At 42.5% G+C, this 14,866-nt stretch overlaps 1 long non-coding RNA gene across 1 annotated transcript; it reads right to left on the bottom strand.

The window, feature by feature from the left end:
• Positions 1 to 316: 316 nt before the first annotated feature.
• LOC125330863 lies at positions 317 to 14,353 on the bottom strand. Its single transcript, XR_007205729.1, has 2 exons — positions 14,157 to 14,353; positions 317 to 3,518 (listed from the first exon to the last, which is right to left on the bottom strand). It is a non-coding gene; the product is annotated as an uncharacterized LOC125330863 (long non-coding RNA).
• Positions 14,354 to 14,866: the final 513 nt, after the last annotated feature.

Here is a 14,866-nt window from a genome sequence, read left to right as displayed (position 1 = left end):
TGGAATGTGTAGCATACTACAGGTATCAAATACAGTGAGCAGTTTTGGTGGTTATGTGGACAAGGGATATGATATATTAGGCCATAAAGATTTGAGAAAATTGCATGTTAAATGATTTTAAATAAATTGGATACTGTTAAATAATTAAGACAACTTTTTAGAAGTATTTAAACCCCATTTGATCTCAGCTCTTAGAGCAGTTCATGGGATGTTTTTGGACAGGGGAGGAGCACATGCAGCATGAAGTACCCACTGAAAACCACAACACGGTTCACACACACAGAGGATTCTGCCACCACACATCACACACCAAAAAGAGGGTTTTAGACTCACATTTATTCTGGTGCTTCTTATAAAATCCATTACAATGTTTTTCCCCATTTCTTTCCCCCAGTCTTTTTGTTTTTATTTCCTTGATAGGACAGAAAGGTGCCTTCTGGTTTAGGAAATGAAATCAAAAAACCATAGACTGTGTTTATTCATATTCATTTTCTGTAGAGGATCTATCAGAGTGAGGATAAACCAGAGGAGTGAGGAGGATGGGGAGAGTTCTCTGGGCAAAGAGAAGAGGGCCCTGAGAAACTCCCCAGCCCTCCTCATCCAGCAAGGATTGCAGAGATCCCCCTTGAGCTGTCCCAGCCATTAAGCAAGTTGGTGCACCTGAAAAAACTGGCAGTTTCTAGCTAAAGACCTTTTCAAGTTTGTATTTGTTTCTGAAACCCACAGTCAGTAAGCAGTGCTGGGCAGGCAGACGTTCATGTGTGTTTGGCCACGTGTAAATTCCATGAGGATCTGGAATATTCATGGAAAATGAAGATAATTTCCACTGTCACTTTTCACTTGTAAGAGAAGCTACTTCTTGGTTTTGGAGGAAAAAAAAAAAGGAAATCTAGAAGGGACTGAAATGGATTCCAGAAGTCTTACCAGAACAAAGGTGACCAAACCAACCCGCTCAGCTCTAACAGAGTTTTGAAATTCCAGACTTTGCAACCTTTTGCATCAACAGCTTAAGTTTTGCTGATGCATAAGATAAAACTTGTTCTTCCCATCTCTGCACTTTTCTATGCTGATCATCCAAAGCATTAAGAACTCAACCCTTCAGAACACAACATCCGGATCTTTTAACTGCAAAAGAAGCTGTTCTGTTGTTCCCTGAATTTGTGAGGTTTAATTTCCTACAGATTTGTGTTTTTGCCATCACCACCACCACCGCAGTCCCAGGTTTCCTGCATGTCCTGTCTTATCTCCCCATCTGGCAGGTGTCAGCTGTGCTGTGGCATGTCCAGAGTGTGTGACTGCTGCTGTCAAACCCCTGTGTGTCACTGGATGGGTCTGCCCTGACCCTGGCAAGGACAGATGCTCAGAGCACTTGTACAAACCACCTTTGTGTAGGGAGCTGGACCAGCTCTATCCTCCCTTCCCTTGCCCTGCAGAAAATAAACCCAGATTGAATGTCAGTGTCAGTTCTCACAAAGGAGTGCTCTGTTTGCAGGGAGCTCTGCTTTTAAGATGCCAGGCTGTGTGGTCACAGTGACAAATGGAGAACCCCACTCAGCGCTCTCCAGACTTACCCCGATATAAATCAAAGCAAGTGGACCTGATATTTCCCTTGCAGCATATTCTGCTGCTGATAGATTCCCAATTTCGTGACAAACTGCTTTGTACACTTGGACTTCGATGTGTGTCTGATCTTTTTCCTTGGCAATAGGAAAACTTTAAAACCAATTCAGACCTTACACTCCAGCAGAACTTGGACTAAGATTGGACAGATATTTGTTGCAGAATAGGAAGGGTACTTAAAATAACATGTTCGTGAGATGGCTGGTATTTCACACCCACTGAGAGAATAGGATTTAACTCCTGTTTTTAATTTCACCTATGTGAGATTCAGATCTGCAGTTTGAATGCTCGGTGGTGCCAAACTGACAAAGAACTAAACTTGTTGCTTGTGATGTCTTTTTTTTTTTTGGTGGCACTATGATTTTAGGTCAGATCTGAATAGATAAGTTGAGTAAACACTACAGACTTGGCTGACTTCACCTGATACTGTTTTGAGTTATCTCAGCATCACGTGTAGGAAAAGGAGCCATATCTGCTGTGCCTGAGAGGGTTCCCAGGACAGCCCTGATAAACACATGTTTTTTTCTTTGCCTTTGATACCATTTAAATCCCAGATACTTCAGTGATCCCAGAACCTGCACTCAGAAAAAATAAAATTGAAGCAATTCTTTTAACTGATAGATTTTTGTAAACAAACATATCTGAAAGCAGAACTTGCTCTAGTCTGTCTGGTTTAGAATTGACTAAAGTTCTATAGGATTGGTATTTTTTACCCCCCTTCTTTTTTTGCCTTCCTTTTCCTTATTGGAAAAAGGGGAGTAAGAAAGTGACTGGTGATACTTTCAGAGTCATTCAGTCATTTATGGACACAAACTGAGTTTCAGTGCAACACTTGCACACTTTTCTGCTTATGTGCTCCTGAAGGTCTCACCCTTGCTGTAAATTGAGGGAGTTTTATTTTATGCTCCTTTTAATGCCAGTACTTTTGTCCCAGGAAATTCTCCACAGTCCCATCAGCAAGTAAATGGAATACAGGGATTTTACAAGTTTCATGATAGATAAGTCCTCATTTTCTCTCTTTGAACAAGCCCAAAGCTCCTGCCAGAAATCCAATACATGGCTGGTCTGCAACTTGCAAAACATGATCTGGGTTTGTACTGGTTTTCTAAAGCAAAACAAGAATGAACAAAACAAGTGTGCTCGTGTTACCTATTTGCACAGTTTTATGGTAAACACTCAGTTTCCTAATTCCCATTTGTGTTTTAGAAGTAGATTTTATTTTCTTCTTTTCTCCAAAGATGCAGCCTGTCTCCTTTTGGAAGCCTTTTGGAAGCTCAGCAGGGTTAGAGCCATCTGACCTGGGCATAACTTGCAGGACGTGGCACCCCCTCAGCGTTTTTGGATGGTTGTGTTGGAGGTGGCAGTGAGAGGTGAGCTACACCCAGTTGGTGTGACAAAGGTAGAGGCTTTCCAGAATTTGACGTGGGAAATGTACTTTTCTCTTCATGTTTCTCAATCACCAACTCAGAGCCAAGCCTTATCAGGGACAACTATGTTCCAGGTCACCAGGTTGATGACAGGAAGAAATATCTTTTGTCCCCCTGCCAAAATGTCATGCCCACTCCTTTTGAAACAAGGCCACAGTCACCAGAATTTAAACATCTGTTTACCCCAGGAGAGGCTGTTGGGGTTCACTGTGCCAGGAGGTGACAACAGGCTCTGATACAGCCCTTGTTCATTCTGGATCCTACTTGTCTTCAACAGGCCAAAGGAAACCTGGCTCTCTGTTCCTGTCCCTGCAGCTGAGATGCTCTCAAAGGTGGTGGTCAGTCCAGTAGTGCTCAGAGAAGGGAATGGTGAAGGCCCTGCTGCAGGGATGACCATCAGTGGTCACAGAAATCCATGGAGCTGGGAATGAACTCGAGTCTCCCTGTCACCAGAGCAGACGGCAAAGCGACCTTTGAACAAAAGATTGATTACCATAATGAAATTCAACAACACAAATATGGCACTTCATGGGTAAAAATCGTATTTATGGGGATAAGCAATGTGAAGTCTGTACTTTGCCTGAGAATTCATTTGATTACCTAAATCATGAACAATGACAGAGCAACTTTCAGAAGCCAGTTTTCCACCCAGAAGTGTAGAAATGTCTGGAGCTCAAGCTTCAGACTCTCTCAGCCTCTTAAGACACACACACACACACAGAGTACACAGTGCTTAAGAGCATGTGACACCTGCTGTTACCTGTGAATATGTGCTGCATGCAATCAGGGTGCTCTTTAACAAAGTTTTTATTTGCCTCCTTTATTTTGTCAGCCTTGTCTCCTTTCACAAATGGTGTGTACATAACCAAAAGAGATACCTCTCTCTTGAAGGCTTCTTGAGTTACAGCCTAAAAATGGCAAAGAAATGATAAATTTCTTGTTGGGTAATGGCTAGTTTAAAAAAAACCAACCTTCCTCTCCCACACCCCCCTCCCCCCGCCACTTTCTCTGATGATACTTTCCCTTTAATAATTGCACAGTCATGCAATGTTAACATATTTTGGTCCTGAATATTAATTAGAGGGGAATTTAAATTAGTTCCAGAAAACACTGCCTATCTATACTCAGAAAATCAATTTAATGGGGAAAGAACATTTGTAAACAGTTTTCAGTGCAGTGAGCCTATGTCTTCAATGAGGAGAAAAGTATTAGCTAAATTATCTCCTAGATGAAAAGAAAGAGTGATTCCATGCTCTTTGAAGGTCACAGCTTTCATCTGAGGGTTTTATTCAGTCCTTGGGAGCTGGTTAAAAAACACTGAGCATTCATATTACCCCTTGGGTTGGTAGGAATCAGACACTGTGCCTATACGGAATATTAGTCTTAAAATATTGCATTTAAGCACCGTTTGCATTAAGAGTAAAACTCACTCCTGTGCAGAGGGCAACATGAAGCTTATGAACCTTTTCATCCCTCAGAAATGACTCAAATGATGCATTGTGCTGGTCTGATGCAGAGAGGTGGATTTCCCACTCGGTGGACCCCAATGAGCTGGTGCTGGAGCTGCCAGGAGGAGCTGCCAGCCTGGGAACAGCCTTGCTTGACGTTTTTGTCCATCAGAGCAAGGGATGCTGAGCTGCAGCTCCTCCTGGGCTGGGTTTTGAGTCAGACCATGCTCAGCTCTGCCTTGGCTGCACCTCCTGCCAATGACAACTTTGTCTTCTTGAGGTAGGCATTGCTTTCTGGAAACTGGGGGGAGTGCAGGGCTTCATTTGTGTGTCTTGGCAAAGGCATAAACAAGATTAATAGTGCCAGGACTAACATGGAATTAACAGGGGTGGTCAGAATTGCATGAGAGGAAAGGAAAATCTGCATTTCAACAGGGGGTATGAATCTCCCAGGTCCCCTGATGCACTGAGGGGATTCACAGAAGGTATCACTGTGGGACCAGCTTCGTGTTTTATTGAGAAGCCCTCATTTTTGCTCTCCAGTCTATCCCCCACCTGTGTAAAATTATCCAAGACACAGTGTGCCTCTGTGAGTCATTCCTTCAGCTGACGACTGCTCCCACCAACCCAGGATGGGAGCCTGAGAGTGCCAATTAGTTAAGCATCCATGTCCTTCTCTCTAATGGCTTTGGACAACAGGATTTCTGATAAGCTCTGATGCCAGTTTATTTCCATCCTGTTTATTGATATGGGGTGTGCAGAAGTACTGTTACACTACTGATTATGATGTGTCATACTACTGATTTTAGGATAGGCTGCCACATGTGCACCCTGAGTGCTCTCACACTGATTACTCTGCCTGGATCTCAAGGGTATCACTGGGGATTTGTTTACATTTTAGATTTCTATATTTAGCCAGCACATTATCCTGTGTTTATTGGAATGGAAGCAGTCTGGAGTGGCCAGTTTAGCCCTGGAGAATTAACAAGCCTCGAATGTGTGTAATAGTATCATGACCACCCGGGGCAATAATAACATTCCACCCAGGTGAGGAGAAGTTCCAGCTTTCCATGGGCAGAACCGTGTTATCCATGGTTAATGCCACAGATCTGGAGGTATCAGACCAGAAAATAAGAAGTGTGTCCTCCTGCCAAGAGCATGGGGGACACACGAGGGGATCTGTGCCCATTCCTTCCTGTGGTAAAACTTACTGGTCTGCACTGATTTATAGGAAAGTGGTTTTAGGTTTTCCTGTTTCTGTGGACTTCAATTTTTTGTTGTTCAGGGCATTTAGAGGATCAGTAACAAACAATGCTACCAAACAAATTTCGTAAGATACATTTTTAAAAAAACTTCTCCAATTTTTTCTGTATTTTGTGTGTAAATATAGGCACAGAATTAGGCCAGCCTAATTTTGTGTGAGTTGTTGTGTATTCTGCTTATTTTCTATAGGTTGGCAGCCCTTTCCTAATCTGGATTGATACGAGCATGTGAGTGTGGGTTTGGCTGTATCCACACACTTCAGGTTTAAAATAGGTGGAGTGAGGCAGCGAGATGAAAAAGTGAGTGGCTGGACCAGGAAAGCCTGCAAAGTTCACTTTTGGGTTTATCATCCTCAAGAACAATTCAAAGTCACACTTTGGGATGTCTGCATTGCCATGTACCTGTGGCTACTCTGCACAGCAGTGAGTAGGTCTGAGGGCAATAATGGTGAAATGTCAGCCAGTGCGGAAAAGAACAGATTCACAGTTTCTGGTCAATACTGTTACTGAAGGCATTCTTATTATTACCCAAGAGCATTTTCCCCCCAGGCTACTGACCCTGGACATAGACACTATTTGTTTTATGATCTTCTTGGATTTTTATGGGATAAGGTCTTTAAAGATATAAAACTTCAGCCCATAAAAACTTTGGAGGAGAAAACTTTATACGAGGAAATCCCAGAGGATTTTTCTGCTCATGCCTTTATGTACTGAAGTCTGTCACTGTGGATGAATTTCTGGCAGCATGTCCAGGAAGCAGGGATGCCTCTAGAACATTTGTTGTGCTGTGCACCATGTCACTCAAAATATAGGCACACTGAGGAGGGGATTGGAAGGGCTCAATGGACTTCCAGGAATTCCTTGCAGAGAGGGCAGGACAACGGGTTTTTCCCCTTCAGTGTGTGTTTTGTTGTCCTTGCATCAAACAGGCCTTTCTACAATGTCCTGGCAGGAGCAGGAAGGAGGATGTTGCTGTTTTGGCCTCGGAGTGGAAGGAGTGTGAGGCTCTCGTGAGTGTGGGGGCAGCTCCTAAACTGACAAAATGATAAAGAAAGATGATTTTTTTTTTTTTACATATCTTGCAACTGCGCTCTGCAGCAAGTCTCATCACGTGGAGTTACACTCCAGCCCTTAATTCCAGAAGAATTAGAAAACATGAAGTCCTTGAGGTGATCTTAAAATATAAGAAAGAGCTCCTCTAGCAAGGTACAATAATGAGTGTAAGGGCTATGACTGGCATGAGGCCACTGAGTGTGGTTTACTTCAGCAGTGGACAGAATTTATTGCAACAGCAAAGATGCAAAAACTTGCTTAAAAAAGAGTCTGCAGAGTAACCTGGTGATAGGGAAGATTTCTTTTTGTAATTATGGGACTGACTCATGCTCTGCTATGTCAGGAGGTTTATATCCCTGTTTTGGAAGTGTGGGGAACCAGAGAAAGTCTGCAGAGAAACCATATGGAGACAAAGTATCTCAGGGGGTATTTATATTGTCAGCACTTCTATTAAAATACCAATTAATTCCATCACGAAGCACAAGCTTGAGGGATGCCTCAGTTACAGGTTTGAGGGATGTACATTGCAATAATGAAAAATAAAAAGCCAAAAGACATTCTTAAACAACGCATTTTGTTTTGATCAAGGTTTTAAACCTGTATTTGACCCAGCACCACCTCATACTCTTCTCTGACCACTTGGGCTATGCAATATCCAAGATTTTCATCCCTGTGAGGTGGGGGAGGCCCTGGCAAAGGTTTCCCAGAGAAGTTGTGAATGCCCCATCCCTGGAGGAGTTCAAGGTTTGGAGCAACCTGCTCTAGTGGAAGGTGTCTCTGCCCATGGCATAGGGTGGAATGAGATGAGATTTAAGGTCCTTTCCAACCCAAACCAGTCTATAATTCTCTGATTCAACACTCACTAAAATTCTGTTAAGAACTCATGAAATGAATAGGTAGATGCACAAGAAAGGAACCTTTCCCATGCCAGCTTCTGATGGCAAATGATGTAACTGCTTCAATATTTTTATGAAGCTCTTGCCATTTTGCATTAGAGCAGACATAGAAGAAGAAAAATGGCACTGTAGTGAAAAAGCCTTCATAACAGTGACAGTACCTTTCCCTGCCACAGTTCCTGACCTTAATCCTCTTTAACTACAGAAAGGTTTAACTTGGAAAATCCAATTATCTTGGCATCTAGAATTAGCCAAAAATTTAGATATCTTTCTAGTGCCTTATCTTGCAGCTGCAGTGCACACTCAGCCCCTGTCTCATTTACAGTACAGCAGGAACTGATGCTTTTATTGATGATTTTTATTAATGCAATGGTATCAGACAGGGTAAAGCCATTAGCCTCTTCTATGAACTGCTTCCACTCCTAGGCTGGTAGTTAGAATTATGGGTGCACTGCAGTGCAACCTATGTGCTTTTTCCTTTATCTTTCCAACCATAAAAAAAGTCTCTGGCAGCCCTGCCACTAAGTCTGTGGCTGTTGTTATACGAATATCTTTTCACCAGCATGATCCTCTTACATAATTTTTATTTTATATTTTTTCTGTGGGGAAAAAATAAGTAGACAGAATGCTGGAGCACATCCCTTTCTCAGTGTGTTTATGGTATGAGTAAATCATGTATTATACAATAGATGAGAACTTTTTGCTTATCTGCCATGTAATGCCTCCCCATTAATGTAGGTCACATCAAATATCAGCTTATTTGGGGTCTTAAGTTATTAAGGTATTTAAGTCTCTGCGAGTTGGTTTGGATGCAGCGTGTTTTGAAAGGGGATTTGTGGAGTGCTGCAGCGACAGATCCGTGTCTTCCCAAAGCCAGAGGTGCTGCAGAAGGCTTACCTTAGGCTTCAAGGCCTGCTTGGTACTCTAATAAAATATCTCTTTATGTTTGGGAAGAAAGGAAATCCGTGTTTTATATCCTTTCAAAGAGATCACTTGTCATTAAAGAATAATCATGGATGCACAGTGTATGGAAAGGCTGGAGGCTGCTCTGGAAACTCCTTGCCTGTGGTGTCTGTGAAAAAGCCAATTATCCTCTACATGAAGCCAGTGTCCAAAACCAGAGTTTCTAACCAGTTTTGTTAACATTGTCCCCTTTGAAATGATGTTTTTGTAATGAGGAATAGACTAATTGCAGTGAGGCAATTGTCTATGGCTGCTCTGGGCACCCTTCCAGCGCTGGGAGAAGCTTTTCACCATCCCATGTCCTCAGCAGGTGTTGGGACAGCTCTGAAGGGCTCCTGCTAGGTCAGGAATGGGTCACAGCTCAAACAGCATGTTGTTTTTGTGAAAAAAAATGTGCTCAGCTGAACAGCTTTGGCAGCCTGGGCTCAGACATCTGAACTCAGACAGGCAGAGCCGAAGTTTGAGCATCACTGAGTGATTTAGGGGGATGTAGTCAGAGCCCACTGGCCAACATCTGGATGCTGCAATCATCAGGGGACAAGTGCTTGAGAGACAGGGAGTGAGCCTGGCTAGGAAATACTCCTGGGAGAAAGATGGGATATTTGCTGTAAGGGGTTTTCAGGGCTTTTAGCCTGAAGAGGAGAAAATAGGAGAGAAAAGAAGGAAACAAAAATGCAGAAACTAACTGAAGGAGATGTCAGTCCTTCCCAGCACAGAGCTCAATGTCTTTTGGGAACTTAAATGTGAAGAGATGAATCAGACAGCCTGAGATGGTGACTGATGTGGTTAGCCTGTCAAATGGACAGCGTTGCTCAGAGGGTCAGTAGAAAATCATGCCTGAGTCATTGCAATAGCAAACTACTTTATGTGCCTGAATGGCTGCTAATTTAGTAGAAGCCGAGTTGACTGTATATAGAGATGTTTCTGAAAAGTCACTCTATCTGTTTTTGCATGGTGTGCTCTGCAGTTCCTCAAGAGCAGGTGTGCAGGCAGAGCCACATCACCAGTAATGATCCTGGGAACAGCACACATTCCTGCCTGCAGCTTCACCTCCCCAAAGAAAGGAGAAGGTATTCAAAGAAAAGGAAGAGGATAATGGATGTGTAACTTCTTAAGGACCTTTGCAATTCAAGGGAACGATGAGGGCCTGAGAACAGCACAAAATGGATGGGTTTCTGCACTGGTTTCTCAGGTTTCCTTTGTAAATCTTAAAGCTCTGCTTTGCAACCTGTAAAATCCAGAATGAACAGAAAATTCTGCTTTTGAAATATGAACATTACTTTTGAGCTGCCCTGTGGGTTTTTTAAATGGTCTAGAGCTTTGCTGACTGGGTTGTTCCTGCTGAGCATCCTTGAGGCATGATTTATGGGCCCCTGTTAACAGTTACAACCCTAATTGGGTTGATAATTTGTTTAATATTGGGATTTCAACAGCTAGCAACTACAGCAATGTATGTGTTGTCTGTTACATTCAGCTAGTATTAAATAAATCCATCTTTCCTCAAATCAGGGACAATTAATCCATCTGCTTTAATAATTGTGACATTTAAACTAATACCTTCTCTAAGCGTTAAGATTCAAGCAGTATTTATTCTACCATGAATGATTTGGTACCAGAAAAATAGAAGCAGGTAGAAAATATGTGGAAATAGGAATTATTAAAGAAGAAAGAATGCAAGAAAACTGTTAAATTCCTTGGTTTTGTACATGTAAATTGTTTCTGAAATGGAAACATCAGCAATAACAACAGCAGCAAAAAGCTCCCAAATCAGCATCAATGTGATAGAAACTCTCTGTTATGTTATTTTATTTGTCTTCTCAATCCAATTTTCAATTACTCCATATTTTTACTACTGTACCTGAGAGGAGAATGATGCTGATTTTCTGCAGCTGAGAGTTATGCCTTACAAAGGCAGACTGGTCTGAATCCCTGAAATGGTATACATAGGAAGAGGCCCATTCTGCCCTGACAAAATGTTATTAATTTTAATTTTGACAAGTTGCTTCTGTCATGATGCAATGAGGACATAGGAAACCCACAAACTGGTGAGAAGCTGCACTGAGATCATCTGGACACCAGTGAGATGCCTTAAGAACAAACTGATCTTCCTGCTTAGGGACCAAAATATTTTTGTTCTAATGACCAGGATAAGGAATATAATTATGTCCAAATTTTCCACCAGGAAATTAAAAGCTTAGTGCTTCAAGGCAAGAGTTGGCCTTCAATATGACCATAGATATGGAAGAGGGAGGATTACCTGTTGGTGAGTATGAAGAGCTATAAGAGAAACATTACCTCTTTTCTGGCATGAGAAAATTTAAAATGAATCCTTAAAGCAGCAACAGGCTCCACAGACCTCTGGGACAATAGAGTCTCAGGCACACCAGACACCTGCTTCTGCCAGTGCACCCAAGAGCCATTGACCTCACATGGATTTTCCCCCAGATTTGATTAAAGAAGGGACTTTCCTGCAGTGAAGTGTGGCACAGCATGAGCTGCTAAAATAGGTTCAACAATTAATGAGAAACATGTTTTCTCAGTGATATGATGGCCAGGCTGCCCAGAGAGGCTGCCTGTCAGCTCCGATCAGTCATTCCATTAGGAGGATTACAAAACATCCCTGCTGTTGCCAGCTTGGAAACCTCACGCTTCATAGCAGGGCACGGGTCAAGCGTGAGCACACAGCACTGCTGACAGACCTGGGCACCAGCTGGGACTGCACAGGAGGGTTTGGCTACCAAGAGCTTTTCCTTCTTAACTTTCTTGCCTTGGATTTTCACCCTGCAAGGTGTGAGATGAAGCTGAGCTGTACAGGAGCTGATGGTGCTCGTTGCTGCGCTGGAGCTGCTTGGCCGCCTCGCAGGGCTGGGTTATTGTTTGCTTTTTTGGGTGAGGTGTGGGCTGCCCTGTGCTTGCAGCAGCCCAGGCTTTTGGGGTGGAAGCACCTGGTGTTCACAACAGTGATCAGAGTGCCAAACAAAGGTCTGAATACCCCGACCTCCATGTGCTGCTGGAAGGTTTCTCTGTGGCGCTGAGTTTAGCCGACAGAAATATTCTCAGAAATACAAGTTGCCATTTCAGCATGGTAAGAGCAGCTCTGTGGTGGCTGCAATCTTGCCCAGAACACTGGGGCTGAACAGGAATTAAAGCTAAAAGCCCAGTTTACTCCAATGCAAATTAAAGGCCTCCATTTGAGCTGTAGCAAATACATGTTGGCTACATTCTGGAATTAAGGTTTTTAGTACAGATGGCTATGGAAGTGTGCAGATATGAACACACAAGCTTTGAAATGCTTTCCTGTGGTTCTGTTAGTTTCTGCAACATATGCATGGCAGGTGCAAAGACATTTAGTGTAAGACTTTGGCTAGGTGGGATTGACTTTGGATCTCAGTGCACAGTGGATGCGAGAGCTCAGCTTTTACCATAAAATAGGCCACATGGTTTTCACAATGCAATAATAAAAGCAATTAAAATTTGTAATGTGTTAATGAGTTAAGACTGAGATAATAATAAATGAGGTAATAATTTATACTAAGATGGGAGTGTCAGATATCGGTGAAGTCAGGCTGTGACCTTCAAGATATTTTCAAAGTTCCTGTTTGACAACACTGGGCATTTTTGGCACTGTCAGAGTGTATGGGTGTGGTATATTTTCATTCACAGGAGGAAACATCCAGCTTATATTGCACAGTTTTTAGCCAGTGGAAATTGTTTTCCAAGGTGTGAGTAAAACTGGACAGTTTGGAGAGGGACTCTTCCTGTGGGATGAAATATCACAAGCCTACTCTTTGTTTTGTTATTACCAGCTGAGAAATTGCATTGCAGACAAGAAATGCTGGGGAGCTTACATGACTGTAGTAATAAGTAAGTTTAAACTTTCTCCTGCTGCTACCACTCTGGAGATATTTACTATAATACATTTAATTTTTCCATTATTATTTATTGTGATGAACTCTATTTAATTCATCTATTTTTAATCTAACAGCCAATACACAAATCATCCAGTGCATATCTCTAGTGGGTTATGAAAAGAAGCCCATTCATTTGATGATACGTTAACTTTGAATGCATATTTTCAATCCACAGAGTAAAATATTTGAACAGAGAAAAAGGCACAACTTACTGAATAATATTATCCATTGCAAATTACTTTTCCAGCACTCATCAGCATTATACCTTTGTCTCAGAGTAGAATGGAGGTTGGGTATTAATATTCAGACACAACACAGGACATTAGGTATTACATATCTCTGTACAGAAGATCCAGAAGTAGATGATTTACTTTAAAGGTGACAGTCGAAGAAAGCTAATCAAAAAGCTAATCAAAAAGAATATTTAAAGTTGCCTTAATCATGATCCATAGGTACATACACAGGGAGAAAGTAAGATGTGCTAAAGGATCTTTAAGCTTTCAGAAATTAATGCATAATATAGATTGATGGAAGTTTGGATTTAATGAGTAAGGTCCCAATTTGTAAATTGGAGCAAAACAGGGGGAAAAACCTGCAACAAGTCGCCTATTAGATGGTCAATGGTAAATATTCCATTCCTAAAATGTTTAAATGGGCATTGGGTAACTTTCTTAAAACCAGTCTCTGCTTTCCTCTTGTGGCACAAAGGCAGGAAGGCAGGGGTGCAATTCTTTGGTGCTTTTATGCAGAAAGTCAGATAATTCATTAGTAGGAGTCCACGTAGCCTTAAAAATATAGCAGTACAAACCTTGCAGTGTGCCTAAGAGGGGGTACACAGTCACATGGAACAGGTTACTGCCAAAGAAGAAGAAATGTGTAAAAGTTGATAATGGAGAGGGGAGCAATTTGAGGATGTCTTAAGAACGGTTTTAAAGAAAGAGGACTCCTGGCAGTTGATGTCAGGGATAGGAGAAGTTCAAAGGAAAGTTTAAACCCCATATCAGGAGAAGAAAACCAAAGGAGGCACAAGATAAAGACTGCTCTGAGCACGAGGAGAAGATCAGGAGACAAAACACAGTGATTTGGAAGTAGGATAAAAAAGAGCTTTGCAGATGTGAATTAAAGGCATGAAATTTTTGCAGTAAAGATGTCAACTGAATGATTTGAATGGTCTGTACAGTATTTTGAAGCCATGACAGAAGTAGAAGACAGGAAAGCCTTTTCCAGCAGTTAAAAGAATCATGACACGAAGAAACAAAAGTAGTCAATGCCATGCCAGGAGGTTATATACACGACCCACTGATCAAAGCAAAGAATGACATGTTTAATCTAAAAATCTTTCTTCACAGAAGGAAAAAAACCCCTTTCTGTTCCCCATCTACTTCATTCTCCTTGGAAAATGTCGCTCATGGTTTTGAGCCAGCGCTGGGGCAGAGGAGTAGTTAGCACGAAGCGCGTGCATCAATAGCTGTTGCTTTGGTTACAAAGGCACATGAGCATGTATAGTTGTGACAAGTTATTTTCAGCTTTTATACCAAAAAATTGAGAGAATATTAATAAAAAAAGATTATGCTACCTCTGCTCAGTCTCTCTGCAGTGAAAAGTCCCAGTGCAGTGTCACATGCTGCATCATCGTGATGATTGTTGCTGTGTGCTCTGATGACGTTGAAGTCAGCCCTGGTGCTCAGTGCACAGAACTCATCAGCTCTGGGAGAGAAAGGTTGTTACTGGTGCTGGGGATGTATCTTCAGGAACTGTTTCTCAAGTGCAGGCTCTTGAGTGGGAGCAGCACTGGGCACCCAGCTGCCTCTCCTGCGTGTGTGTGTGTGTCAGCATCTCGGTGCCGCTGAATCCCTCGTGCAGCCCACGCTCAGGCACATGCACAAGAGGCACAAAATCGCAGAGCAATCTCCATTTCCTGGTGAAAATCAAGTGCAGTGGCGGATCAAACAAATGGTTTGATCTCTACCGACGTTTCAAAGCCTCTGCAGTCAAAGATGACAGCGACGTGGGAGAAAGGCAAGGAGTGGGAGTGGAGCACCCACACCAAGATGGTACCTCTTGGTACCACAGGGGTCCAGCCAGGGCCATGCAGGAACTTTCTGTCAGGAAGAGAAATGAGCTGTGAGCTCTGGAGTGAAGTATTGATGAGCCAGAGTCCCACCACTGCCAGCATCCTTTGGCCCTTGCTATTTTGCAGATGATGGTAACAGCTGGAAGCAGTTCAGAACCCCCTTCGCTTCTGGTTCGTTCCCACCTTAGCCCAACCACAACTTCTGGTTTAGA

The sequence above is a fragment of the Corvus hawaiiensis genome, chromosome 10 (genome assembly GCF_020740725.1).
Source record: "Corvus hawaiiensis isolate bCorHaw1 chromosome 10, bCorHaw1.pri.cur, whole genome shotgun sequence".
NCBI lineage: Eukaryota > Metazoa > Chordata > Aves > Passeriformes > Corvidae > Corvus > Corvus hawaiiensis.
Note: the sequence above shows the minus strand (reverse complement) of the source record. Positions and strands in the feature narration are given on the sequence as shown.